At 53.7% G+C, this 21,891-nt stretch overlaps 1 protein-coding gene across 4 annotated transcripts in view; it reads right to left on the bottom strand.

The window, feature by feature from the left end:
- KIAA1644 (KIAA1644 ortholog) overlaps positions 1-21,891 on the bottom strand; it is an 81,898-nt gene that overhangs the window by 7,457 nt on the left and 52,550 nt on the right. The gene's annotated exons all lie outside the window — the stretch shown is intronic.

The following is a 21,891-nucleotide window of genomic DNA, read 5'->3' as shown; positions in this document are numbered from 1 at the left end:
GACCTTCACCAATGTGGATGGAGTGGAAATCAAAGAGAAATCTGGTTTGGTGGCAGCCCCAGACTCTCTGCCTCCACAGTACTGCTGTGAGTTTCTGCTACTTACACCTGATCATAGCTATTAACTAATAAACCATCTTCACCCAAGCTCCAGGGTGTGTTCCAGAGGCAAGAGGGGAAGTTGAGGGAGGGGCTTTGTCTAATCCAGCAAAGCCCACTTTTCCAGAGGGAGTGATACTCCAAAGGGCAGAGCCACTTTGCATCACTGGGCTCCAGGGGAGACAGTCCATGGGGCTGTCTCCTCTGCTTCACAGAACAAAGCCAGGTTCCCATCATCTGCTTTATCTTTCTCTATAGACTTATCTCTATCCAGCACACCAAATATTTCACTTCTTGGTCTAGTTTATTGTTTGTCCCTCCCAGCTATAAATCAAGCCACACGAGAGCCAAGATATTTGTGTGTTGTGTTCATTTTTATATGCCAGTGTCTGGGGCAGTAACTGGCATACCACAGGGACTTAATAAATCTTTGTTGAGTGAATAAAGGAACCAAGAATTTAAAGCCCAGATAAACCATCTTTTAAGTCTAAAGTCAACAGAAAAACTTTTTAAACACATTTTTGAATTATAGTTCCCATGAGCCCTTCTTGTATAAATGAAGAGGACACACTCGGGACAACCAATGGTAAATGGAATAACTCTGGCCAGAGCACTGGTGATGAAAATCTATTTAACTGTAGGCCTATGTCAGAAACAAATGAACCATGACTGCTATAGGAAAGAACTTCAGAGGAAACAGAACTGATGTAAATTATACACTGGGGTAGGAGGGATGGAGGTCAGAAGGAAGGAGGTGATGTATGTAAATTATGGCTTATTCATTTATAGTCGGTAGTCCAAAAATTGTTTAGAGATGGAAATCACATTATAAAGGTACAAAGCTAAATGGAAAAACTAATATAATATAGTCAATTAAGATCACTTGGTGGAAGGGAGAGAAGGGGAAGGAAAGGAGAATATCCTAATTTGGGTATCATTCACACTAGGGAGAAAACAAACATTGCCTAAAGAAAGAGGGGATTACGGGTGTCATATCACCGTATAATTATGAAGATAACCATGAAAAACACAGCTTTCCAAATTGTCAGAAGACGTAGATACAAAAAATAAAACAAAGGAAACAGAGACCATATGGTGAAAATTGACAACCCCCACAAAAGCTATAAAAGCAGAAAGTGTATCATAAACTATGATGACAGGATGAAGACTAAATGCAGCCGCCATCTTAGTAAACATTAATGAGCCATACACACTTGCTGGGAAAAAAAGACTCTCAGGTTAGATGACAAGCAAAATCCACTGAAGGTAGAATGATTCAGAAAGGTGTCACAGAGTAGGATGGGTAGATGAGGAAAAAGTTCTGGAAATGGATGGTAGTGATGGTTGTACAACAATGCGAATGGACTTAATGCCGCTGAATGGTATAGACGTTAAAATGGTAAAAATTATGTTACGTGTTTTACTACAATCCCACAAAAAAAAAAAGGATGAGCAGAAATATAACAGATGCAAACCAAGAGAAACCAGAGTTCTTTATCTGAATATTCAACAAAGCTGAAATCAAGGCAAGAAACAGTCAATGAGAGAAAGAAGGAGTTCCCGTCGTGGCACAGTGGAAGCGAATCCGACTAGGAACCATGAGGTTGTGGGTCAGATCCCTGGCCTCGCTCAGTGGGTTAAGGATCTGGCATTGCTGTGAGCTGTGGTGTGGGTCGCAGACGCGGCTCAGATCTGGCATTGCTGTGGCCCTGGTGTAGGCCAGCAGCTGTAGCTCCGATTGGACCCCTAGCCTGGGAACCTCCATATGCCACGGGTGTGGCCCTAAAAAGCAAAAAAAAAAGGAAGAAGACACTGTGGGGTGGAGATCAAAGATAAGAGTCGCCATGAAGACCTAAACATAATGAGCATCTTTGCACCAAATAACATAGTCTCAACATTCACAGAGTAAGAGCTCTTGGAAATACAGGAAGAAAAACACACAATATGCTAGTACTGGTGCATTTTAATTCATTTCTCATAATACATTACAGATTAGTTGAGAAAAACATAAATAAGGTATATAGAGAGCCAAATAACTTAATGAATAACATAATATATTTGTGTGCATGTGTGTGTATATCAAACAGAATCTACCTTCTGTTCATATACTCTTGAAAATGCATACACAAAAAATGATTATCAGGCCACAGAGAAGGTAAATTCCAAAAAGTAGATACAAGATAACATTCTCTGACCACAATACACTAGAGTTTGAAAACATTAATAACAAAACCACAAAAAACTCTACTATCGAGAAGTTTAAAAAATTCTTTTTTTTTTTTTTTTTTTTTTTTTTTGTCTTTTTGCCATTTCTTGGGCCGCTCCTGCGGCATATGGAGGTTCCCAGGCTAGGGGTCAAATCGGAGCTGTAGCCACCGGCCTACGCCAGAGCCACAGCAACGCAGGATCCGAGCCGCATCTGCAACCTACACCACAGCTCACGGCAACGCTGGATCATTAACCCACTGAGCAAGGGCAGGGACCAAACCTGCAACCTCATGGTTCCTAGTCGGATTCGTTAACCACTGCGCCACGATGGGAACTCCTAAAAATTCTTTAAAATAAATTCTTGTTTCAAAGAGAGAGAAAAAAATCCAAGTTGTAGAATACCTAGACAATAATGAAAAATAAAAAGGTTACATTTCAGAACCTGCACAATGCAGCCAAGGCAATGCTCAGAGGAAAATTTATAGCTATACATATGGATACAAATAACTAAGAAAAGACGAATTAGCTATCCAGCTCTGAAGTTAGAAAAAAAAAGGCAAAATACCAAAGGAAGGCACAGGAGAGCAACCGATAAATTAAAATGGAAATGAAGTTAAAAACATAAAGGAAAGGAACGAATAAACAAATCCAATTTCTGGCTCCTTTTGAAAAACAAGAAAATAGTAACTGCTGGTGAATCTTATAGAGCAGATAGAGGAAGTGACCATTTGAAAGTTATCTGGGCTTTTGCTTTCCAATGCCAGTATTTCTCAACCCCTCTAGATAGGCTTTTGCCCAACGCTTCTGCAGATTTTGCCCTTGTTCAGGTCACCGAAGCCCTCCGTGTCGCCAAATCCGGTGGTCAATCCTTGGTCCTCCTCTCACTTGCTCTCTTGGCAGCACTGACACAGGTGATCATTTCTCCTGCTTCCAGGAGGCTCCAGGCCCCTCTCCTGCCTCTGCGGCTACTGCTTCTCAGGCTCTGGAGTCTTTCCCCATCTTCCTGGCCTCCTCGTCGCCTCCCCATCGCTACTCACTCCTGTATATATAAACATTCTCTACACATTAATGTCGCTCTAGCCGCAAGCTCCCACCATCGCTCCAAACTGTCTCCTTGGAGTTCCCGTCGTGGCGCAGTGGTTAACGAATCCGACTAGGAACCATGAGGTTGCGGGTTCGGTCCCTGCCCTTGCTCAGTGGGTTAACGATCCGGCGTTGCCGTGAGCTGTGGTGTAGGTTGCAGATGCGGCTCAGATCTGGCGTTGCTGTGTCTCTGGCATAGGCCGGTGGCTACAGCTCCAATTCGGCCCCTAGCCTGGGAACCTCCATATGCCGCGGGAGCGGCCCAAGAAAAGACAAAAAAAAAAAAGACAAACTGTCTCCTTGACATCACCAATGGGATATTTAAGAGACATTTCAAACTTGATGGGCTTAAAACTAAAACCCCACATCTTCCTTCCCAAATCAGCGTCCCCCACAGTCTTCCTGACCTCAGCAAATACGACTCCATCAGAGACCCAGAGTGGTTTTGGCCCCTGCAGATGTACCCATCAACCTTGCCCTTCCTGCCACCTCCGTTGCCCCTGCTGTGGCCTCCTCACTGGTCAACCCCTTGTGGCCCTTCTCCACCCAGCGTCAGAGGGATCCTGTGAAAATCTACATCATATCATGACATTCCTCTGCTCCAAACCCTCGCTGGCTCCCATCTCACTCAATGTGAAGCCAAAGCTTTCTCTCCATCCTCTCCCGCCACACCCTTTATCCTCTCTCTTTTGTTCACCCCACTCCAGCTCCAGCCGTGATGGCTCATTTTACGTGCCATCTTGACTGGGCCACGGGGGTAGTACCCAGGTATTGGATCAAACCTGCTTCTGGATGAGATGCCCATGTGAATCAGCTGACCGAGTCCAGTGGGTCACTGTCCCCAGGGTGGGTCAGCCTCCTCCCATCCACTGAGGGCCTGGGCAGGACAAAGAGGGGGAGGGTGGGGAGTTCCCCCTGCCTGACTGCCCCCAAGCTGGGTCATCGGCCTCTTCCTGCCTTCGGACTTGGACGGGACGGTCTGTGCTGCTGGGTCTCCGGCTCGCCAGTTATAGATCTCGGGACTTCACAGGCTCCAAATCTGCACGAGCCAATTCCTTGTAGTAAATCTCTTTATATGTATAGTTCTGTCTATGCAGATTTTATAGATTCTATATATATTATATAGAGATATCTATTTATATCTAGATTTATATATCGATATCTCTCTGTCTATCCTATTGCTTCTATTTCTCCAAGAGCTCAGACTAACACAGCGCCAGCAACCAGCCTGCTTCCACCTCTTCTCGCGGATAAACGCAGGGCTATTCCCTTAGGTCTTTTCAAGTCACCTCTTCCTGAGACCCTCTCCGGCCAACCTATTGGAATTTGCATTTCCTCATCAACGCCTCTCAAAGAGTCCTTCTCCCTATAGCTCTTATCACCATCAAACAGTCCATCCATTTTATGTCTGTGTTTTAAATTGTCTGCAGGCTCCATAGAAGGAGGGCTTTTCATTGGTTCTGGCTCACAACTAGACCCCCAGGGCCGATAACGATGCCTGGCACAGAGCAGGCACTTGGAAAAGCTGGGGGAACAGACAAACAACAAGAGAAGAACCCGGGAGCCTTCCCACGCGCCCTCCGACACAGCGATTCCCCTTAACCGTTATCCCACCAACGGGCTCACAAGGGCAGCATTCGTAGCAGCTCACTTACTGCAGCGACCTGGGGAAAGGGGGAAGATGAGGGTGACAGAAGTGTCCTCAGTGGGACACTGGTTCAAACACAACGGCTCCCCAGGCGGGGAGAGCAGCGCAAGCCGGGCCAGAGCAGAGAGACCCAGGCAGCCCTTCAGGACGGAGCTCAGTCCACGGGCTGCCCCAGGAAGCCAGCCGCAGACACGCCTCGTCCTCTGATCTCCGGCCCCGAGTGCTGTCATTGGGATCTGTGGCTACAGGACCGTCTACATGCTGAGGCCTCGCCCGGGAACTTTAGTCTTCCGTATTCAGCCCCCTCCTCGATAGCCCCCTCGCACGTCCAGCAGGCTTCTGGTCCCTAACTCATCCAGAACCGAACTCCTGCGCTTCCTATGAAACCCCTTCCTCCCCGGTCCTCCCCATCTTGGCTGAGCTGGCTCCACCCTTCCAGGCACTCGGATCAAAAGACGTGGCGGGGGGGGGGGGGGGGGGGGGGGGGGGGGGGGGGGGGGGGGGGGCGGATCCGCTTGGTCTGAGCCGGCTCACCCTTACCCAGGCCTACTCGGAGCAAAAAAAAAAAAAAAAAAAAAAAAAAACAAAAAACAAACAAACAAAAAAAGACGTGGCGCTGTCCTTGACACCTTTCCCTTACACCCAGCTTCAATCCGTTAGCCAAGCTCACTTATTCACATTAGATACAGAATCTAACCACCTCGTGCCCACACCCCCATCAGGACCCTGGTCCAAACCAGCAGCCTCTCTTGCTTGTGTTATTTAGTACTGGTTTCTCTGCCGTCACCTCTCTACGGGCTGTTCACAACAAAGAAGCCAGAGTTCTCTGTTTTTATTATTACTATTTTTTTTTTTTTTTTTGTCTTTTTGCCTTTCCGAGGGCCGCAGTAAGGTTGAGCACAGCGTGGATTTGCCTGTTTGTGGCTGGATGTGTTTTACACATTGTTTTTCTTTTCTTTTCTTTTCCCCATGTCTGGGGAAAAGTTCCTAGGATCAAACTTGCGCCAGAGCAGTGACCCGAACCACAACAGTGACAATGCTGATCCTTAACCCGCTAGGCCACCGGGGAACTCCACCCATGGGCCTTTGTGATGGTCAGTACCACATGGCACTGCAGGGGGCTGAGGGCTGCCATCACCAGTGGTCTTGGAGTCAGGCCTGGGTTCAACTCCCATCTCTGCCCTCACAACCTGTGTGCCCTTGGGCAAGTCGCTAAACCTCTTTGGGCCTCCAAACCCCCCGATGCCACTCCAGGCATGTGAGACCATCCTCACTGCTGGCGAGTGGGACTTTCACTGCTGTAGACTGCCCCCCACAACAGCTGGTGGACACAGCTGGTGGACACACCTCTGGACACAGCCGAGCCCATCAGCCCCACCACAGCCCATGCATCTTGGCAACACTTTGCCTCTGTGCTGCCTTCGGGAGCAAAGCTCCAGTGAATGTCAGCTTTTGTTCTGCTTTCTTGGCAACCACATCTCTGCCATGCAGGGAACTGGAGACCACCCGTCTCTATCCCTGAAAGCCCACCTGCCCTGGGCCTCCCAGGACACCTGTCCTCCTGGGCACTTTGTTGGAGTCCTGGCCCCCTCCTGCCAAACAGCCCCATGAAAACCAGGCCCCATGCCACCCACGCTCCTTTCAAGCAATCGTGAAAGGCGCCTCCCATCGGGCCTTGTGGAAGCCCTCGCTGGTGGTATCTTCTTCCAGGCCTGGGCGCTGGGGCACAGACCTCTCGGGTGTGGGCCCAGGCCTCCAGGACGCTGAGCTTAGGAGCAGAGCCACATCAGACCCCCAAACAAGAGTGCCAGATCCGAGCTGTGTCAGCGCGGAGTCCCTGGGGGCGTGGCAGGGAGGGGCGTGGTTTCAGTGGGGGCGTGGCTTTGGTGGGCGGGGCCCTTGGGGGAATAAAATGCACACAGGAGCTAGTTCTGGAAGGAGCGGAAGGCACGCCCACAGGAGGGCACATCCTGAGCCACGCCAATCGGAGGGTCAGAGTGGACAGCAGAGGATGTTCCTGGCGGGAGTGGCAGCCACGGAGCACTTCAACTGCCGGGCGAAGGCACCGGCCCTGATCCTTCCCAATTCCAAGAAAGGCCAGAGGTGGGGGTTGCTGTGATGGGGTATTTCTTCCGGGCCAGGCACAGCGCAGGCACTTGCAGTCTCCCTCTGCTCTCCCGACAGGCTTAGGAGGAGGGGTCCTTATTTCCCCCACGTACAGAGGGGGAAATCGAGGCTCAGGGAGGTAAGGCGCCCTGCCCAGGGTCATGATGTAACTAGTGGTGGAGCCGGGATCCCGCCCGCGCTGCCCACGGCTGGGCTGCATAGCCACCCCTCGGGTACGGGGTAGTGGCCTGGGTGGGCTAGGGGCACGGAGGCTGGCCAGGCAGTGTGGGTACTGCTGCCCTGGAGAGAGAGGTGCCGGGCTGGAAGCGGGGTGTCAGGGTCTCCAGCTGGCATCTGCAGCTTAATTGGGGAGATAAGACAGAACACCTGGCAATTTGAATAACAATGAATGCTTCCAGAACGCTGAGAGCGTCTGTAACAATAACCACTCATGATAAAAGCAGAGGAGTCACAAGGCACAACATGACTAATTGCAGGTGAACTGCAGATGATGTGCCCCCGGCACTGATAACAGCTCCCCGGATTTAGTGCGGATGATAAGCCAGGCATGGGGACAGGAGCTTTCGGCTCAATTTCTATTACATCCTCACAGCAACCTGAGGGTGAAAATGCTGTCACCTCATCTTACAAGGGAGCGAAGCGTGCGGGACCACTGTGGGGGTAAGGTGGCACTCGCACGGGGTGAGAGAGTTCCCCAGCTGCGAAAGGTGTAGTCACGGAGGGCTGCATGGGGGAGGTGTGCTCTTATAACGATGACAGAAACAGAGCATGGAGAAAAATGCCATGTACAACTACGGGGAGTGCCCTACATGCCCAGTGGAATAAAGGGCTGAGATGAAAAGGATGGGAGGAGGAAGGGAAGCAGGAATGCTCACCCTTGCGGGGGGAGAGCAACCTGGCTCGGCCACTTTGGGAACCTCGTGGGGGGGAGGGGGCAGAACATGCTGAAGTTAAATAAACATCTATCCCTTAGTTGCTGGGCTTGAGAGGGAGAGACTGTCCTGGGCTACCCAGGGGGGCCGGGGTCATCACCAGGGGCCTTAAAAGAGAGTGGCAGGACGGTCAGAGCCAGAGAAGGAGAGGGGAAGACGGAGGAAGAGGTCAGAGTGACGCCATCGCTGGGAGGGCCCACAGCCATGGGACACAGGCCACATCTAGAAAGAGGCAAAGGCTGGGACACAGATTCTCCCGAGCCTCCAAGGACCCAGCTCTGCCAAGGCCTGGATATCACATATTTTGAACTTCAGAACCTTAAGAGAACACGTTTGTGTTGTTTTAAGCCACCGACTTGGTGGCAGTGGCCACAGGACCTCCCTACAGCACCCAGGAGAGATGTGTCCACGGAGGACTTGGCCGTGAATGTTCAGAGCAGCTTTATGGATAATGGCCCCCAAGTGGAAACAACCCAAATGTCCTTAATGGGTGAAGGGATAAACAGTGTGGTATGTCCATGCAATGGAATACTACACAGCAGTGAAAAAGGATGACTCTCCATACACCCACCAGCACGAAGGAATTCATCTCATAGACAAAATGCTGCATGAGACACTTCCCCAAGGCCCCATACCATCCAATCCCAGTCTAAGAGCCTGTGTTCGGTCAGTGAGGCAAAATGAACTCAGAGGCTGGACATCAGGGGTGGTGTTGAGCGGACTCGAGGAAGCCTGCTGGGTGTTGGAAAAGTCGCCATCTCTGCCTGAAATTCACCGAGCTGTACCACCCACAGGAACACTCAAGGCACTTTAACATGGAAAGTGGGACACGAGCCACCAACCCCTCACCAGGAAGCTGCCTGGTGTGCGGTAGTGCTCAGCAGATATTGTCCATGGGAACCAATGAAAGCAGCTGCCTCCCAACACCCTCACCACTGTAAAACACAGGGCAGCTCCGGTCTGCTGCTCCACCTGGGTGAAAATAAACCCTCTGTCGGTGCAGCTTTGCCTGTTTACAAATAACGCACACTGACACCTTGTCACGTGCATGCAACCCCAAGGGCAGCTAGGGCGCCCCCACTTCACAGAAGAAGAACCTGAGGTTTGGAGGGCAGGGGGATCTTGATGGCAGACGCCCCACTTCCATTCCCCTCCCCCTTCTGAACTGGTCTCTGGACCCCTCAGGCCTGACACTGACCCCAGCTTTGGAGGCAGCGCCGAGTGGGTGAACCCATCGCCATCTCTCTTCCTGCAGGACTGACTGACCCGGAGACGGGCACTTGAGCCACATCAGGGCCATCAGTGCCAGCAGGACATGTTTCTGGAGCCTCTGACTGAGCCAGCGGGGATGCTGCCCTTGCCTTTGCTGCTGGATTTGGATTGATGCACTGGGAGATGGTGGCAGCTGATGTGTGACCTGGTGGGAGAGCTGGGCCTAACCTCAGGGAAGTGGAGGTAAGAGACGGGAGACTAGGTCTTTATCAGATGGCTGGGGCTGCTGGATAAAGCCTCTCCTGCAGTCCATGTTTCTCTCTAGCCTGTTCAGTTGCATGAGCCAAACATTCTCTTTATTGTGTCCACCAGTCTGAGTGAGGTTTGCTGTTGCCACAAAGCAAGAGCATTCTAATTGATGGCCATCACCAGGTACACATCCAGGCTGCAGCTCGGGTCTGCACCTTTATCTCTGGCTTCCTGGTCAGATCACCCTCTGCTCTAGCGCCTGCCTGGTCAAAGCCCTGGTGGACCAGTGTGAGTGCTTGATTCCTGCAAGGGGGGGACTGCAGAGACGATGACCCATTTGGGGTAAAGGTGAGACTCAGGGCCACAGAGCACAGGGTCCTCATCTTGGAAAATCCCACCAGCATCTCCCCAGGGGCTCCATCCGGGGCTGGGACCTCCTCTTTGGAGCCCCTCATTTCCCCATCATCCCCCACCCAACCCACCAGCTGGTCCTGGAGGCTCTTGGCTTCCCCCACCTCTGCTCCTGCAACAGCGCAGCCCTCGGGATGGTGACAGCCACCTTGCTGGACTGTCAGCACCCTTCCACATGCACTGCCAGAGGGAGCTTTTAAAAAAGGCACTCCGGGCCATGTCTCTCTCCTTGAGGTCTTCCCCCGTGCCCGGATCAGGAAGCCCACTCCTCCCTGCGGCCCTGCACGTCAGACCCCCTGCACCTCCTACCCCTCTCCCACCCCGGCCATCTCCCCTCTCCCCACACTTCTGCACCCTGACTTTCCTTCTGATGCGTGAACGCACTGGCACTCTCGGCCCCAGTGCCTTTGCACATACCACGCCCAGTGCCTAGACCGATCCCCTGCTCCCACCTCAATCCCCTCAACCTCGGCAGCTCGCTCTTTGCCACCTACAGGTCTCAGGTGCCCAGAGAGGCAGGGACCAGGCCACAAAGGGCCGTGAATGCTGAGCCAAGGGCCTGTCCTTATCTACGGGTCACGGGAGCCTCCGAGGGGCTTCTGGCCGAGGAGGACAGCCAGGTGCTTTTGCAGAGGTGGCGCTGGGGGCATCTCTGGCTCTGGCTCTGGTGGGGTTAGGAGGGATCTGGGGGAAGCTGTGCCTGGCTCTGGGGACATCACGGTTCACGTCCTACATGGACCTTCCTTCTTGTCACCGCAGCCTCCCGCCTTGTGGCATTTCTCAGGGAGCTCCGGGGCCTTTCCACCCCAACATCCTAAAGGTTCATTTTGAATGCTGCCTTGGTAAATATTTGATGCTGTGGCTTTCACGGGCACTCTGAATTCTACATTAAATGCCACAAAGTGCTTGAGACGCAGTCCTTTTCATCCGCAGCCTCGGTCCACGACTCCCGCCTCCGCCCGCCCTCAAGAAGAAAGCCTCTCTCCCTTGGCTTCCTGCTATGAATTTTTCAAAGCGCTTTCCCGCATCCATTCTTGACCCCGATCGGCGTCTCCATCAGCCGGGAGAAGGTCAGAGAAGTTTCCAGTTGAAAGGCACCACAGAGGCACATTCTGTCCCTTCCCTCCTCTGACATGAGGAGAGATGAAGCCGGGGAGGGACGAGGCTGCCCAGGGTTAACAGCGAGCCAGTGACGGAGGGGGCTGAACAAGCCCTGGGCGTGGGCATCCCCATGAGGACTCAGGCTGTTCTTGCCTTTGCCCAGTCCTGGGGCAGAGATGTGACAACAGACTGCGTGGTGTGATGGGACCGGGGGGGAGCAGGGAGACAAGTCCTCTAGAGGAGGGAGGGAGGCCTGGGGGAGGAGCGTGACCTGAGTGAGGTTTTGAGGGGTGAATAGGAGCTCGTGAGGGAGCTGGGGTAGGGAGCTCAGGGAGGCCAGGCTTGGGTGAGCGTCTCATGGGCAGAGATGAGGTCTGATCCATTCTGTGTCCCCAGCCCTGGCCTGGGGCCCCACTTTGGTCTGCGTTTTGTAAATCCTTGGGAAACGACCGTGCCTCCTTGCTCTGGGGATGTCTGTACCTTGTCCTTGGCCTCCTGTGGCTCCTGGACGCCTGTGGCACCACTCACTCTATGCGCCCTCCAGCCTGGGTGCTGACCTGGTCCCGTTCCTATTTTACTGCATCCCTGGCAGGCTCAGATGCCCTGCTCCCCTCCCCACACCCTCCTCCTGCCCTTGGCTCAGGACAGAGGGGGCAGGAGGGGGCAAAGGCTTGGGCCAGGGTCATAGACGAGCATGGTGGGCACACAACCCACACATGCATGCCCATGCATGATACCCACACGTGCACCCCCCAACACCATGTGCTACCCACGGGCACGACACCCACACTGCTCACACAAACCACACACACAGACTGCACCCCCCCCCCACACACACACACTGTACACACACACCCCTGGGCTTGGTACTTCCTGGCCAGCCCCTCAGCCAGGCAGGAGGCCCGTCTGTCACGGCTGTAGGTCCTGAGTCCACTGTCCCTCCTGGGGCCTCCCTCCACCCACCTGGGACACATCTGATCCTCGTGGCGCCTCCATCTCCCGCTCACCTGTGACCTGCCCCCGCCCTGGGGATGCATGTTCGCCCTTTATAACCCCCTCCCCCGCTCCCTGCGGTCAGCCCCGCCCCCACCACAAGCCCCGCCCAGCCCTCCTCCTGCGCTGTCCTTCCCCTGACCTGGCCACAAGGCACGTTGGTCACTCACGTCCCACCCCACAGTGGTCCTTGGCGCCCCCCCCCCGCCCCCACATCCACCCCCTCCGTCGTCTGCTTCCAACACACTTTCAAATCAGTCCATTCCTCCCCATCACTGCCTCCAGCCTGAACCACCATGGTCTCTTCCCCGGGGCCCAGCGGCGGCCTCCCCTCGGCCTCCCTGCCTCCAATCCTGCCTCCCGCTATCAGCCCTGCCTGCCAGGGAGGGGCAGGGCGGGGGGCTCTCACCCAAAGGCCCATCAGACCAAGTCGCTTGCAGCTGGGGTCCTTCCTGTGGATGGGGTGTTGGGTTAGGTCCCCTGCCCACCCTCTCAGATTCCGTCCCCACCATCCCCCTGCCAGGTGGGCATTACTTACTCCCCTGCCATTGTCTACCCTGTAGCTCAGAGAGGTAAAGCAACTTGCCCAAGGACACACAGCTGGGCAGCCCAGAGGCTGGTGCCAGGGGACTCAGGCTGAGGATGCAGGGATTCCTGGGACTCAGGGCAGGATGGGAGCCCTCCCGAGCCCGTGGCCAAGATCTGGCCGCGTGGTCTCCCCCTCAGCCTGGGGGCAGCTTAGAAACAAGAGGATGACCGCTGGAGGGCGCTGATGAGGAGCGGGGCAGGTGCCCTGGAGGCAAGTGCTGGTTTCTGTGTTCCATCGGGGCTGGAACGCCCACAACGAGCATCTCTTCTTGGAAGCAAATATCTTAGCAGTTAAGGAGAGTTTTAATGGCAGGGGGTAGGGGTGGAATAAAGAAGAAAGGCTTCTGTGGTCCCTCCCGACCCATGTCGAAGGCGTTACAGTCCTCCTTCCCCTGCTCGCAAGCTTCTGATCTGGGAGCTGGGCCCAGGACGACCCCCGAACTGAGTGGGTGGGGGGAACACAACAGCCATCAGCCCAACCATGATGTCCCGCGCTGGCGAACACCCTTTTTCCAGTTACCCCACTGCAGCCCAGGGGGCGATTACATGGCGGTCCCGTCAAGTTCACGTAAAGGAACACCCTCCCTTCTTTTGGTAATGACCCCCCGCCCCCGCCACTGCCCAGATTCACCCAAACCTTCGTGGAAACATCTCTTTGTTAATTACTGAGGCGAGCTGGCGTCTTTGTTCCAACATAGTTATTGGGTGAGGGAATTTTGGGGAGGGAAGGGCTGCACCCACGGCACTTGGAGGTTCCCAGGCTAGGGGTCCAGTCAGAGCTACAGCTGCCGGCCTACACCACAAGCCACAGCCACACCAGATCCAAGCCACATCTCTGACCTACACCACAGCTCATGGCAACACCGGATCCTTAACCAACTGAGCGGGGCCAGGGATCGAACTTGTGTCCTCAGAGACTACACTCGTCCTTAACCTGCTGAACCACAATGGGAACTCCAGGTTAGGGTGTTTTAATTAAGATTCCAAACTAGGGGGCTGGGTGGGCAGCATAGCTCTCCCCCAGGCCAGAAGGTGGGGTGGGGTTGGGGTGGGATTGCAGGAACCCCACCCAGGATGAGGCAGGCTTTGAGTCACCACCTGGCAGAGCATGCCTGGCAACAGGGCTGAGTGCCTGCTCTGTGCCAGCTCCTAGCAGGCACCATCTCTGTCCTCCTGATGGCCCCGTTGCCCAGACAAGCAAACAGGCTTGGGAGAAGCCAGTGACTGGCCCAGGGTCACAGCGTCCGCCCACCTGGTTGGCCGGACCCAAGCCCCTCACTCCCTGCCCCACCCTCCAGCTGAGCTCATCCTGGGCCTGGAGACAGTGGATCTCGCTTATCCGAAAGTGCATCTTCAGCGATTTTTCTAAGACCTTCTCTGGGGTATATTTGCCCTGTGGCTGAATACCTTGATTTCCCAGGCAAAGCAAGCGGGGGGTCGGGATTGATTCTCTGCCCTTCACTGGCTGGCATTCCTTGCGGGCGGGGCTGATCCTGTCTCCTCTTTCAACCTCCTGCACTGAGCACTGGCCGTGGGCTAGTGTCGACCTTGAATAAAGCACTTATTGAATAAGTGAGTGAGTTACGGGTGCCCGGGCTGCAGCCACACAGCGATGCAGACTGTTCCAGAGAAGGAAGGGCAGGATGGAGCTGGAGAGTTTGCAAAGGGACACCCAAGATGTTTCCTCGGGGACCGAGAGCCAGATGTGTAACAGGGAGGTCTGACCAGGCTCTCCGGCTTCTGGTCCCCCTGTTTTCCTGGGCTGGGAAAGACCAGGATCCGGGAAGCGTGGCTGAGGCTCCCTCCAGAACGATCTTGCTTCTTGTCCTGCCTACCACTGCCCGGATGCCTGCCCCTGGGTGTCCCCGGGAACGCAGGGACCGAGGTTTCCCAAGCATGCAGAAACACATTTGCGTCTCCACAGTCAGGGGCACAGACCGCAGGGGCAGGCAGCTCATCAGAGGTGCTGGATCTGTAATATCTGCTGCCCATTTCCGTGGTGCAAAGACCGTCAACATGGTATCACTGACCCCAGCGTTGGTGAGAGACGGGTAGCAGCCACCACTGCACAGAGACCACAGACGTAGAAACGGAAGAGCAGGGAGAGCAGCGGATGTACAGAAACAACTGGGTAATTGGCTTGTATCCACTACCTTTGTATTTAATGGAGTTTATTTAACTGGAAGCTCATATCATTGAATTTTTACCCTGGGTGTGTTTCATAACAGGCTCCTAACATTTCTCAAAATTTAACTACCAGTTCAGCAGAGCCAGGATGAGGTGGCCCCGCCACTCTGGGCCATGTGTATGGATGCGTTTGATGTGTATGCATTAGGAACACTTCACTCGTTTCTTTTTAATTGAAACATAGTTGATTTACAGTGTTGTGTTAGTTCCTGGTGTACAGCAAAGTGACTCAGTTCGACGTATATTATTAATATATATGTCCTCATATTCTTTTCCATTACAGTTTATTACAAGATATGGACTCTAGTTCCCTGTGCTATATCCAGGATGTCCTGTGGTTTACGTAGTTTATTATACGGTAGCGTGTATCTGCTCATCCCAAACTCCTAGTTTCTCTCTCCCCCCACTTTCCCATTTGGTAATTGCAAGTGTGTTTTCTACGTCTGTGAGTCTTTTTCTCTTTTAGACCTAAGTTCATTGTATCGTATTTTAGATTCCACATATAAGTGATCTCATATGATATTGGGTTTTGGCTGACTTCACTTAGTGTGATCGTCTCTAGGTCCATCCACGTTGCTACAAATGGCATGATTTGGTTCTTTTTTATGGCTGAGTAATATTCCATCGTATATATATATGTATATATGCACTCTATGTATGTATCTCTCACATCTTCTTTTATCCATTCATCTGTTGATCGGCGCTGAGGTTGCTTCTGTGCCTTGGCTACTGTAAACAGTGCCACTACGAACCCTGGGGTGCAGGTGTCTTTTTGAATTAGCGTTTTCTCCGGAGAGACGCCCAGAACGAGGACCGCTAGATCACAGGGTAGCATTATTTTCCTAGAGTAGCTGCACCAATTTACATTCCCACCAACAGTGTAGGAGGGTTCTCTGGAAAAAAATGTAACTCTTAAAGATATGATAGCTTAGAGCAAGTCTGAGTTTTCTTTTTTTAAAAAATGGCTTGATTTAAGGTCAATTTAAAATGTAGTAAGTAAATAATACAAGGGAGGGCGGTACACAGCAGGAGGAAGACCCGGGAGCTGAAGTTTGGGAAATAAATGTTGCTGATGCAAATGGCTTCCATTCTCACCTGTCTTGGGGACACATTAAAATAAGCTGGCAACTCAAGGGAGAGGAGATACAATTAATTACCAGATGAAAGGAGGGTGCCCCTTGAAATACAATTAATTACCAGATGAAAGGAGGGTGCCCTGTGCGGGGAGGAGGGGGAGGTGGCTGGGAAGTGAGCCTCCTCAGAAGCTGCCGGTGGGTGACAGTCCCTTCGGGAACGAGGTTGGCACTGATATAAAGACCCACAAAACTGTCACCACCTAGACTCAATCACTTGCCAGCCTGGACTCTATCTGGAGGAAATTATTCAAAGAAGGAAAACGAGAAACACTTACACGCGTTGGTTGCCACCCCCGATTTTCTAGAGTGTATGTTCCTCCCGCTTGCAATGTTCTTTGTCCTAGTTTTTTAAAAAAAGCTGTGCAAACGCCTTGCTGTAGAATGGCTAAATTAATGCCAGCACATGGAATCTGGACAACTGCGGAGCTGCTAATGTGAGATTTAGGAAAATTAAGTCAAAACCAGAAGATAACGGCTAATGTTTAAACCGTCATTTTTATTTGCATTTATTTATTTTTTGGCTGCACCTGCTGCAGGTGGAAGTTCCTGGGCCAGAGATCGAACCCGAGCTGCAGGTGCAACCTGCGCCACCGCTTTGGCAACGCCCGATCCCGAACCCTCTGTGCCATGAGGGAACCTCTGACAATGGCTAATTTTCATGTTAGGGAATAAAGCTAGAATGCAAATCTGTGTGTACAGTTGTCCCTCTATGACCGCGGGGGATCCACTCCAAGACCCCCAGGGGTCCTTGAAACGGAAGAAAGTGCCAAATCCTCCGGATACTAAGCTTTTTCCTATATGCACATGCCTGTGATACAGCTTAATTTATAAATTAGGCACAACAAGAGCTTAACAATGGTAACGCATAATAAAACAGAACAATGATAACAACATACTATAAGAAAAATTATGCGAGTGTGGTCCCTCGCTCCGTCTCGAAATATCTCATTGCCCAAACATAGCACTTTTTCCATCTTTGCTAAGCACTTAGCATCTGCACTACGGCTGCTACTTTTGCAGTTTCAGGTGTGACAGCAAAACGAGCACAAATTTCTTTTTCCTTCTTCCCGATTTCATGGGTCGAAGATTCGTCCTTCCCGTGGATCTTAGGAGGATCTTAGATTTGTTTCTTTCCTCATTGAGAACGTTCCTCCTCTCACTTAAAGGAGCCACTTCCTGGCTTCCCTCTGGCACAGCCGACTTGCCGGCATCACCGCTTTTGTTCGCTGGGGCCATGATGAGGTGGGTAAGGGTCACCTGAACACGAGCCCTGTGATACTGCGACAGTTGATCTGATCACCGAGATGGCTACGCAGTGACCAGTGGCAGGGGACACCCTGGACAAACGGATGGTTCACATCCGGGGTGGGATGGGGTGAGCCTTTTATCACGCGCCTCAGAGTGGTGCACAATTGAAAACGTATGAATTGTTTATTTCTGGAATTTTCCATTTGATATTTTCAAGCCGCAGCTGACCGCAGGCAACTGAAACCGGATAAAGTGAAACCTCGGAGAAGGGGGGGGAACCACTGTACCTCATTATTGCAAGAATGCAGAAAATGCAAAACACCTGTGCTTGGGTGTGGGGTTCTGTGGTTTGCTTCTCTCCTTTGCTCTTGCACTCGCGCTGCCCCCATCGGCACTGACTGAGGCACCTGTCACATGCCGGGTCCTGTTCTAATCCTCATAGTCATCCCACAAGGTCCATCTACTGGGTCCATTTTACGGATGGGCGAACCGAGGCTCCCAGAATTAAATAATTTGCCCAAGCTTCCCCACTCGCACGCGGAGGCAGGACCTGAACCCAGCTCTGACTCTTGGACCCTGCAGTTGGCCTCGCTGCGCGTTTGCTGGAGTGTGGCCGTGAGGCTTTGGAGGCGACACTGTATAGAAACCAGCCGGTGCTCTTTTTGGTTCTGTGCCACGGGGCTGGATGGCTCCCCCAGTGGGGAAGGTTTCCAGCAGAAGGAGGCAGGTGGCTGTGGACAGGCGGGGACCCATGGCTGCCTCAGCCCCTCCTTGGGTCTCCAGAAAGATTCTGAGGCCTGGGAAAGATCTTTACAGACAGTTCGAGGAAAAGGATGATGATCCAGAAGCCAATCCACACACCCGACCATGCCCACGCGCCAACCTTGACGGAGCCAGTGTGGGATCTGACCATGCCCATGTGCCAACCTTGATGGAGCCAGTGCAGGATCTGAAGCCACATGGCTTCTGGTCCATGCTGGGTCCAGGCCAGAGAGGGCTTGGGGTGCTGGTGCCCAGAGCCCCAGACCTCATGCCCTTTGGGGGGGACACTTGGGGTGGGGAAGGCCTGACTGGCGCAAGGAGCCTTGTCATCGCGGCCGGCACGGGCCTAGGTGCTTGGTGACCACCACTCCAGGGTGGGACTCTCACAGCAGAAGCAGCAGAAGCACCTGCTCCCCATTCCAAGAGCGTGGCCGTGGGAGTCCGCTAGACCTGGCTGTGAATTCTGGCTCGGCTGCTGTGCAGCTCTGCGAAAGCTGCTAACTCTCTCTGAGCCTCCATTTCTGCCTCCGTGCCTGGAGCTGGGGGCGGCCAGGCCACAGTGCTGCCAGGGACGTGAGCAGACAGCTCTGCAGCAGCTGCTTATCTCGATGGTTCCTCAGTAAATGTTATTATTAATAATAATAATGCCGGTCATCCACTGGCCTGACCCTTAGCAGGCTCCGGGCAGGGGAAGGTACATTTGCTCAATGCTTATCTGTTGGGTGCCCACTACTAAGTGCTGGCGGCATGGCTGGGCACAGGACAGACCGATCCCCACTCTCTCAGGATTCCTTACAGCAGAAGAGACAGCAGACCAGAAGCCAAACACAACAGAAAAGAACAGAGAGCTTCAGAGCAAGTGGGGTTGTTCAAATGCGGGCAGCAGCCCCCAGAGGGAGCGCGGGCTCCATCACTGGGCAGCACTCAGCTGCGTGGGGATACGGAGGGGGCCTCCGTACCAACACCTGGAAACCCTCCTGCCCTGGAGGCCGAGGGACCTGGGGCATGAGCCAGAGTGATGCTCTGAGGGTGGAGGAGAAGCCGTGCCGGTGGGAGGTCAGGAGCCCCCCGGTGGCCCGAGACACAGAAGTGGGTCATGGATGATGACGGACCATCGTGTCTCCACGGACAATCAGCGCCGCCGTTACAGCGCGGTTACGAAAGCCCCTCATGATGCGGGCAGCTCGCCGTGACATAACGTTGAATTAAAACCCAAGACACGCAATCTTAGGTGCCAAGCAACAACTGTAAAGTGAACCGTGCGCTGATGACAAGAGAAGGCTGCTGGGGGAGTGTGTGTGTGGGGGGGGGGGGAGAATGGGCTGCGTTTGGTGCCCCTGGTCCACTCTTTGCACGTTCTCCAGTGGGCAGGGCAACCTTACGATGGGAAATTCGTCCTCAAAAGAAAGGAATCTGTGACAGCTCCTCGGTGCAGGGCTGAGGCGGGCGGAGTAGTGAATCAGGGAAATTACCATTAAGACCAGCAACAAGGACCCCCGAGGCTCTGGCTCCAATGGCCCTGCCTCCCATCCCCCCTTTCCAATGACCTGGGGCCTTGGGGGGGCGGGGAGAGGGCGAGATGCTGCAGCAACTGCCCAGGCTGCAGGACCCGGAGGGCAGACATGGGACTTGAACTCTGGACTCGTGGCGTCCCCTCCAGACCACAGCACCCGCCCCTTCCCTTCTGCTCTAAGATCCCAATTTGCTCCTTGGTACGAGTGGGAAATTCACTGGCACAGCCCCAGGTCCCTTTGGACGTGGCCGGGTCCCTTCTTCTGGACCCTGGGGGCTGGTGCGTCCTGAGCCCCCACGCTGTTTCCATCGAGAGCCGGGCTGGGGGTCCCTGTTGGGGTTTATGGCCCCCTGAGCCCTGAGGGAGTTTCTGGGCAGCATTTCTGACCTCTGGTGGAATATTATCAGTAAAGGGGGTAATATCACCAGAAAAAGAACCTGATTATTCTCTCAGAGAAAAGAAGCCTGAGATGCTCTCTGTTCCCGGACACCGCTCCCCATGGAGATCCCTAGGGCCTGACCCCTCCTCCGGGTCTTTGCATATGCGGTTCCTCCTACCAACAACACCCTTCCACCCTCCCTCTTTCCTTCCTTCTTTCTTCCTTTCCTCCTTTCTTTCTCTCTCTCTCCTTCCCTCCCTCCCTCTCTCTTTCTTTCTCTCTCTCTTTCTTCTTTCTTTCTTCACCTAACGCCTACTCATCCTTGAAGATCACTCTGGCCATCGCCTCCTCCAGGAAGCTCTCCTGGATGCCCAGCGTGGGCCAGTGTCTCCTCTGGGCTCCCTTCCATCAGACCTGCTCACTCATGGCTACTGTCTGCCCTCGAGTCAGTCTGACTGTGTGACCAGGTGCCCGAGGCAGGGCCTGGCCCAGGACAGGAGTGGGGAGGTGGGCTCCCATCCTTCTCTCTGGACCAGAACTGGACTCCTGCCCGCTGCCCTCAGTCCTGCCCTGGCTGGAGCCTTCAGCAGGGAGCCGGTTCCTGCCCAAGACTTCAGGGCCATGCGGAAGCCCTCGATCTCTGTCCCCTGCCTCCCCCGATTTTCCTGTCCAGCTCCCCGGCTGAGGACAGGCTGGAGACCCCGCCCTGACAGCCTCAGCTGGAGCAGACTGCCTGGGTTCAAATGCTGAGTCTACGGGGGGATCCGCTGGGTGACCTTGGACCAGTTACCTAACCTCTCTGTGCCTTGCTTTCCTCATCCACGAAATGAGGATTTGGGAGCGAGGTACTGAACCAGCAGAGAAAACCCTCGTTCTTAGTTCTAGCAGGGATGGGGCAGGACCACAGGGCGCCCTGCCTGAGCGCTGGCATGGTGCCCGGCTGCACCTGTGCTCAAGGGTTGCTATTATTTAATTAAATTAATTAATTTAATTTTTATGGCCATGCCTACAGCATATGGAAGTTCCCAGGCTAGGGATCCAGTTGGAGCTGCAGCTGGATCCGAGCTGCATCTGTGACCTACGTGGCTGCTTGTGGCAACGCCAGATCCTGAACCCACTGAGTTAGGCCGGGGATAGAACCCACATCCTCAGGGAGACAGCACTGGGGCTTCACCTGCTGAGCCACAGCAGGAACTCGGGTAGCTGTTATTTTAGATTTGCTCCCCAGCACCAAACCTACGTGTTCCCTCTTGGCCAAGCACCTGAGCCCTGGTCCACTGAGAAGCCCGGCTCTCTGAGTGCCCTCCCCGGGGTAAGGAGGGGCCAGCTGGGAGGGGAGGGAGCATGTCCCCCAGGAATTCGATCATCGCTCTCTCCTGAAGCCCTACTGTGTGCTCAGCCCCAGGCCAGGCCCTTCTGTGTGCTCTCCTGTACCTCTCATCACCAATGCCCAGAGGAGGTGCTGAGACTCCGAGAGGGTCTGCAGCTCATCTGAGGACACACAGCAGGTGAGGCCTCTGCTCCGGGCTCGTCATTCCTCCTCCCTCCCAGTACTCCCCGGTCATGGGGCAGCGCTAAGGAGCAAACACCCTCACCAAAGCTGCGTGAACGTGATGAAAACGGGAAGAACTGGTGGGGGACTGGGGGTGTCTCCCCGCGTAAACTAGGCCGGGTGGGAGGAAGCCAGGGCCCAGCGGGAAGGACAGAGATGAGATGGACGGGGCTAGAGTGTCCTGATCCAGCTGGAGGCCCCGAGCATCTGAAACTCCAACTCCACTCAGGACACTCAGTGCCTTCTCAATTCCATCACGGGGCCTCCTCGGTGTCTGATGTGTCGCCAAGGAATGAAGACACCTGGTCCTCTCCCTTTATCTCCTAATATCCTGGCATTTCTTTGCTGTTGGCTGGAGTCCTCCCTCCAGAAGCCACACAGCGGAGGCTCTGACCACAGAGCCAGGCAAAAAGGGACATCCGAGCTCTACCAGCGGGGAGGTTCTGGGGTCCAGGGAGCTCTGG

This window comes from Sus scrofa, chromosome 5, assembly GCF_000003025.6.
Source record: "Sus scrofa isolate TJ Tabasco breed Duroc chromosome 5, Sscrofa11.1, whole genome shotgun sequence".
In the NCBI taxonomy this organism is placed as follows: Eukaryota; Metazoa; Chordata; class Mammalia; order Artiodactyla; family Suidae; genus Sus; species Sus scrofa.
Note: the sequence above shows the minus strand (reverse complement) of the source record. Positions and strands in the feature narration are given on the sequence as shown.